The 7,058-nt window shown below is 41.6% G+C and overlaps 1 pseudogene; it reads left to right on the forward strand.

The window, feature by feature from the left end:
- The first annotated feature begins 6,498 nt into the window (after nucleotides 1–6,498).
- Nucleotides 6,499–6,616, forward strand: LOC145049191 (5S ribosomal RNA; annotated as a pseudogene).
- Nucleotides 6,617–7,058: the final 442 nt, after the last annotated feature.

Here is a 7,058-nt window from a genome sequence, read left to right on the forward strand (position 1 = left end):
GCTTAACGAATTTCATGAAAGTCAAAGTACCTATGGTTGTTGGCATGCGCTTATAGTCATATATATCAAAAAATCGGATTAGGGTTGATCTAATATGATAAAGGCAAGTTTCCATAAGATAAATATAAAAAAATCCCGATTTTAGCTCTTCCAGACGCTCGGACTCGCCGAGTGCCCAACTGGACTCGCCGAATCAGGCCAACTCGCCGAGTCCACCATGGGACTCGCCGAGTCCATGACTCAGAACCACAAAATTCGAATTTTGCAAGCAAGAAACAAACAATCATGCATCAATTTAATAGAAACCAAACCTGGCTCTGATACCACTGATGGGTTTTGGCCATATAAACATTCCTATGTGCACATACAAACCCTAATGCTTGGATCTAGGTATCTCTAATTAAACATGCATTGGATCCAAGACTTCTAATAGCTAATAGAGTATTAGAACAATATAAAATCAGATTTAGAAGCTTACCTTGAAACACTTGTTTGATCTTCTTGTTCTTGGAGGTTTAGAGTCACAAATGTCACTCCTCTATCGGCTTACAAACACCAACTAGCAAGAGGATGATTTGAGAAAGAGAGGAGAGGGAAGAAATCGGACAGGGTTTCTTTTCTTTTTCAGAGGTGCTGATTTCCCTTGCCCCAAGGGTCTATTTATACTTGTAAGGCTCCTAGGGTTTCACCCTTAAACCCTAATTGGATAACTCTTACTCAAAGCAATCCAAATCCTTTCCAAGATAAGCCCTTGGACGATTTGTGGCTTATCCTAAGCCCTAGAAATCGTCCAACCCTATCCATAAAGGATTTACAGCCCAAAGTGTAACTATCAAACAATTGACAGTTTATACCCTCTTACTTAATTAATCTCTTTAAGTCACCAAATTAATTCTAATTAATTTATGACTTATATTAATCAAATAACAATATTATTATTCCTTATATTATTCTCATAATATATTAATAATATTTATTCTCTCATAATAAATCATCTTGTCAAGTTGCTATGGTGAAGGCAACCCAAAAGGACCATGCACAATCGGGTCAAATACTTGCCTAATATAGTAGCAGCCTTAGACACTATTCCAACAGTCTCCCACTTGGATAAGTCTAGTAACTATACGCACAAGTACAATTCGATTTGCAATCGTAGCTCTCAAAGATGCTGTCAAAATCTGATCTAATCAATCTTGTCCTTTAGATAAGAGATCGTACAGTCCTCTGTTAGATATCATGCTGACAATTCTATGGAATAATTTGTCTAGCATTTGGTTTCTCGATTTCCGATTCATTTGACATAGAACTTAATCGAACACATCAGTTCAGTTCTGACCGGGCCTGGCACATAAGTCAAATCAAATCATCGAGCGGCCGAGATATCGCTTTTTCCCTCTTGGGATAAAAGTAACAGATAAACTTCGACTTATATGCATTTACTTATTCATTAATCAACTATACACAACAATGCGTTTTATAACACCGAGTTACTGATGCGTTTTTGCATTATCAATGTACAACCAATTAACAAATAACAAACCATATATCTAGGTTTTAAGACTACATGATATTATCGTCTTGCGATCACCCTTTTATATCATATTCCATAAGGTGATTCCAGCAAGCGCGGGTTTGTTCCAATGCTCAAAACTAGTTCATAAGCACTCATGAGCGTTGCAGAAACCCTTTGCTTATGTCTAAAACCATTTAGACAATCTACACACCAACTCATGACAATCTTCATTCATATCTATTTCCAACATATGAACGATTGTGGACAATTTGAATAATTCGATTATTCTTAATAAATTCAATTATTCTGGAAGTCAAAACATGCAAAATGAAACAATAGTTAAACAATTAACATAAGACAGTAACATTACTCATAAATAATACTCATTTATTTAATCATCAAATGTTAATCACATTTATCTATTACACGTTTCTACTACTATCTAATCTATGCTAATATCATCCTTCAGCCCAATACTCCTAGCATGCTGCAAGTGCTTAACCCTACTCAGTCCCTTCGTAAGCGGATCTGCTGGGTTATCTTCTGATGATATCCTCTTCACTACGAGTTGTCCTTCTTCTACACGATGTCTAATGAAGTGATATTTTCTGTCGATATGTCGAGATCTACCATGATCCCTTGGTTCCTTAGTCAAGGCAACTGCTCCTTCATTATCACAGAAAATTTCCATGGGCTCCTTTATGGCAGGTACAACTCCAAGGTCACCGATGAAGTTCTTTAACCATATTGCCTCCTTCGACGCTTCGCTCGCTGCAATGTACTTTGATTCGCACGTTGAATCAGCTACGGTTTCCAGCTTGGAACTTTTCCAAGTCACTGCTCCTCCATTCAGGGCAAAGACCCAGCCCGACTGCGAACGGTAGTTGTCCCTATCGGTTTGAAATCTGGCGTCACTATACCCTCGCACCTTCAAGTCATCACTCCCTCCGAGGACTAAGAACCATTCCTTCGTCCTCCGAAGGTACTTAAGGATATTCTTCACCGCAATCCAATGGGCTCTGCCAGGGTTCCCTTGATATCTGCTAACCATGCTCAAAGCAAAGGCTACATCAGGGCGAGTACAAGTCATAGCATACATGATTGAGCCAACTGCGGAAGCGTATGGTACTCGGCTCATTTATGCTATTTCAGCTTCGATACTCGGACTTTGAGTCTTACTCAACTTGGCATTACTTTGTATCGGTAATTCTCCCTTCTTCAAGTTTTCCATACTAAAACGTTTTAGTACCTTCTCTAAGTAAGTGTTCTGACTAAGTCCTATTAGTCTCTTACTTCTTTCTCTCACTATCCTTATTCCCAAAATATAAGAAGCCTCTCCGAGGTCCTTCATAGAGAAGCACTTCCCGAGCCAGGACTTAACTTCCTGCAAAGTCGGGACGTCGTTTCCTATGAGTAGTATGTCATCGACATACAAAACGAGAAAGCTAACTATGCTCCCACTGGCTTTGACATACACACACGATTCATCTTCGCTTCGTACAAATCCAAACTCTTTGACTTTCTCATCGAAGCAAAGATTCCATCTGCGAGACGCTTGCTTCAGTCCATAAATGGACTTCTCAAGCTTACACACTCTATTTGGATGCTTCGGATCCACAAACCCCTCTGGCTGAGCCATGTAAACATCCTCAGCCAACTTCCCATTAAGGAAAGCGGTCTTGACATCCATTTGCCAAATCTCATAATCATGAAATGCAGCAACAGCTAGAATCACTCTAATAGACTTTATCTTCACAACTGGTGAGAAGGTCTCATCATAGTCAACTCCGGGAGTTTGAGTAAAGCCCTTCGCGACCAATCGCGCTTTATATGTGTGTACGTTTCCATCCACGTCGGTCTTCTTCTTAAAGATCCATTACCCAACGGTCTTACGTCCGGGCACATTATTAACCAAATTCCAAACTTGGTTATCATACATGGATTGGATCTCGCTATCCATTGCCTCTTTCCATTTCGCAGACTCCGGGCCTGCCATGGCTTCCTTATAGCTATTAGGTTCATCAAGGTTTATTAGTGTACCATCACTAATATACGTGTCCCATTCGGTAGTAATATGAAAACCATAAAACTGGGGTTGAACTCTAACTCTTTCGAAACGTCTAAGAGGTAAGGATTCGTCAATCGGTTCAACCGAAGTTTCCTCCTCGGGTTGAGTGCCAGCGGTAGAGGTTCCTTCATCTATCGATTCTTGAATCTCTTCAAGCTCGATTTGCCTCCCACTGTCTCCTTATCTTATGAGTTCTCGCTCTCGGAAAACTCCTCTCCTCGCAACGAAGACAACATTGTCCTTCGGTCTATAAAAGAGATATCCAAAGGCCTCGCAACGAAGACAACAATCTCTTCAAGCTCGGTAGCCGATGAAAATACATCGCTCACTACGAGGTTCGAGCTTGTCATGAGTATCTCGTCTTACGAAGGCCTCGCAACCCCAAACCTTGATATGTGTCAACGAGGGAGCTTTCCCTGTCCACATCTCGTGAGGTGTTTTGGCAACCTTTTTAGTAGGGACTCGGTTAAGGATATGGGCGGCAGTCTCTAAGGCATACCCCCAAAAGGAGATAGGTAGTGAAGCACGACTCATCATAGAGCGAACTATGTCCAACAAGGTTCGATTACGCCTTTCTGCCACACCATTCAATTGTGGTGTCCTAGGTGACGCCAATTGTGAAACTATTCCACACTCCTTGAGATAATCGAGGAATTCAAGACTTAGGTACTCTCCTCCTCGATCGGATCAAAGCATCTTGATTTTCCTGCCTAATTGATTCTCCATTTCATTCTTGAACTCTTTGAACTTTTCAAAAGTTTCTGACTTTTGCTTGATTAAGTAGATATACCCATATCTACTATAGTCATCGGTAAAAGTCACATATAAGCGGTTCCCATCCTTCGTGGTTGATCTAAACGGTCCACATATATCGGTATGTATTAGGTCCAATAGACCCTCACCCCTTTCACACGTACTTGTGAAGGGTGACTTAGTCATCTTTCCAAGTAAGCAAGATTCGCATGTGTCATCTTCCCTAAGGTCGAATTGTAACACTCATGTTTCTATCCTAGGCATTTATATTGAGTTGATAGTCTAGGTTAACCTTTGTAACTCATTTTGAAGAAATGAAAAGGAATTATGTGAATATTATATGAATTATGTGTTTTAGGCTTAATTATTAGGGCTTAATTAATTAAGAATAAAAATAAGTGTCAAAATTAAAGTGTGAGATAAGCCCGATATCTTTACATAAAGTTGTAGTGGTCGAAACAAGGATTTCGGGGATATAAAGGATACCAAAATCCGAGTTATAACGAAGAAGTTATGACCTGTCGAAGTTTCGCGACAAAACCGGCACGGTGCTAAATGTCGTAAACAGTGAATTTTTGATAAACTAATTTTTAGCCTTAGTAATCTAAACGAAAGTCATAGTATTCGTTAAACCGAGAAGTTCGATAAAAAGAACGCCCAAATCTGACTTCGTATGAGGAAGTTATGATTTTTCGAAGTTTCAGCGTAACAGTAGACAACTAACAACTCGAATTTTAGATCGAACGGTTTTTAGCCGACACAACCTAAACGAGAATTGAAGGTCTCGTCATTAGGAGCACAACGGTAAAAAGTCTGACGAAAACGGACGTCGGATGAAGAAGTTATGAATTTTTAACGGATTTCCTGTCCCGGTCTGTTAAAAATAATAATATAAAATTTAAATTGAAAATTAGCCGACGAAGTCTAAACGGAAGTTGTAGATCATAATTTTAGCTACGCGTCCATATAAAAAACGTCAGAAACGGAGCTTGTATGCGAAAGTTATGGATTTTAGAAGTTTTGGCGCGAAAATCGAGAAATTTCGCATAGTCACACTTTGCCACGTCACCCTCGCTTAGAATGTGACACGTGTCCTGCTGAGTCACCAGGCTGCTGAGTCATCAGGCTGCTGAGTCACCGAAGCTGCTGAGTCATGCGAAGCCACGTGTCCTCTTCTGATTCAACCGAGGAGGAGGCCCAATCCGAAGCAGCCAACTCTCCGTCCGAGCCTCGCATAGCCTAGCTCCGAACCTCGCAGGTGAACCAGTAGACTCCGGTCCACTTAGAAGCTGCCACCGAGCCCCCGCATGTGCGAGCCATGTGCGAGCCTTCGCCTGCGAACCTTCTCAGCCGTTGGATCAGAAGCTTCTCAGCCGTCCGATCACAAGCTTCACCCTATAAATAGAAGGCTGCGAGCCTTCTCGGATATTTTTAAGAAATTGCCACTTTTAACCCCTAAACCCATATTTTCTCTATCTTAACATCCCACAAAGCCCCGGTATCGATTGTAAAGCCCGGAATACCCCACGAAGTGCCCGAGAAGCCCGGAAAATATATCTTTTCGGTTTCGAAGCCCGACTTTTGCAGAGCCCAATTTCTCAATAAAACTCTCGGTTTTATTAGAAACGATCGTTTTAGGAAACGAATTGCTGCCCGATTTTCACCAAAATACGTGTGTGTAGTTACTTTCAATTTACACATAGATATGAAGTATTTACCTTGAAATACGTGTTATGTGTAAATATGCTAATTGTTTATTCAAAGTGACTGTTGAATTGATGTTTTATACAAGTTTTAAATTGTATATGCTTTTTATCTACAAAATGTGTTGGGTAGAACATGGGTAGATATAATAGTTGATGTATGATAAAATGAAATAATGAGAGGCCTAGTTATAGATGATATTGATGATCTAGTCATCTAGCGGTGTATAGATGACGACCACTGACTTTCTAGATAGTCCAGTGGAACACTAGCAGGCTCGCAACCTGTAGGTGTTTATTCGAACTATGTGTTTATTTGAACTGTGTGCTCACCAGATGTACTCCATCCCCCTCATGGTTTCCTTAAGGACATGTAAAAGTGGGTTAGATCTGATCCCACATCGGCTTGGAAGGAGAACGAAACATTTCCTTATAAAGGGGTGTGGATACCTTCCCTATCACAACGCGTTTTAAAGCCGTGTGGGCAGCAGATCCCATAAGAACTCTGCAGTTAAGCGTGCTCGGGCGGGAGTAGTACCAGGATGGGTGACCCCCTGGGAAGTCCTCGTGCCGAGTGGCCCAAAGCGGACAATATTGTGATACGTGCCAGAGGGGGATGTTACAAATGGTATCAGAGCTAGGGCACGGGTCGATGTGTTCGACGGGTACGTCGAACCCTATAATGGGGGGTGAAAGTGGGTTAGATCTGATCCCACATCGGCTTGGAAGGAGAACGAAACGTTTCCTTATAAAGGGGTGTGGATACCTTCCCTATAACAACGCGTTTTAAAGCCGTGAGGGCAGCAGATCCCATAAGAACTCTGCAGTTAAGCGTGCTCGGGCGGGAGTAGTACCAGGATGGGTGACCCCCTGGGAAGTCCTCGTGCCGAGTAGCCCAAAGCGGACAATATTGTGATACGTGCCAGAGGGGGATGTTACATATGCTCACCAGGCTCCCAAGCCTGACCCACTCAGTTTTTTGATTACAGGTAGTGGACCCCGAGCATAGTCGGAGGACGAC

This window comes from Lactuca serriola, chromosome 4 (genome assembly GCF_051521515.1).
Source record: "Lactuca serriola cultivar US96UC23 chromosome 4, Lser_US96UC23_V15, whole genome shotgun sequence".
Lineage (NCBI taxonomy): Eukaryota > Viridiplantae > Streptophyta > Magnoliopsida > Asterales > Asteraceae > Lactuca > Lactuca serriola.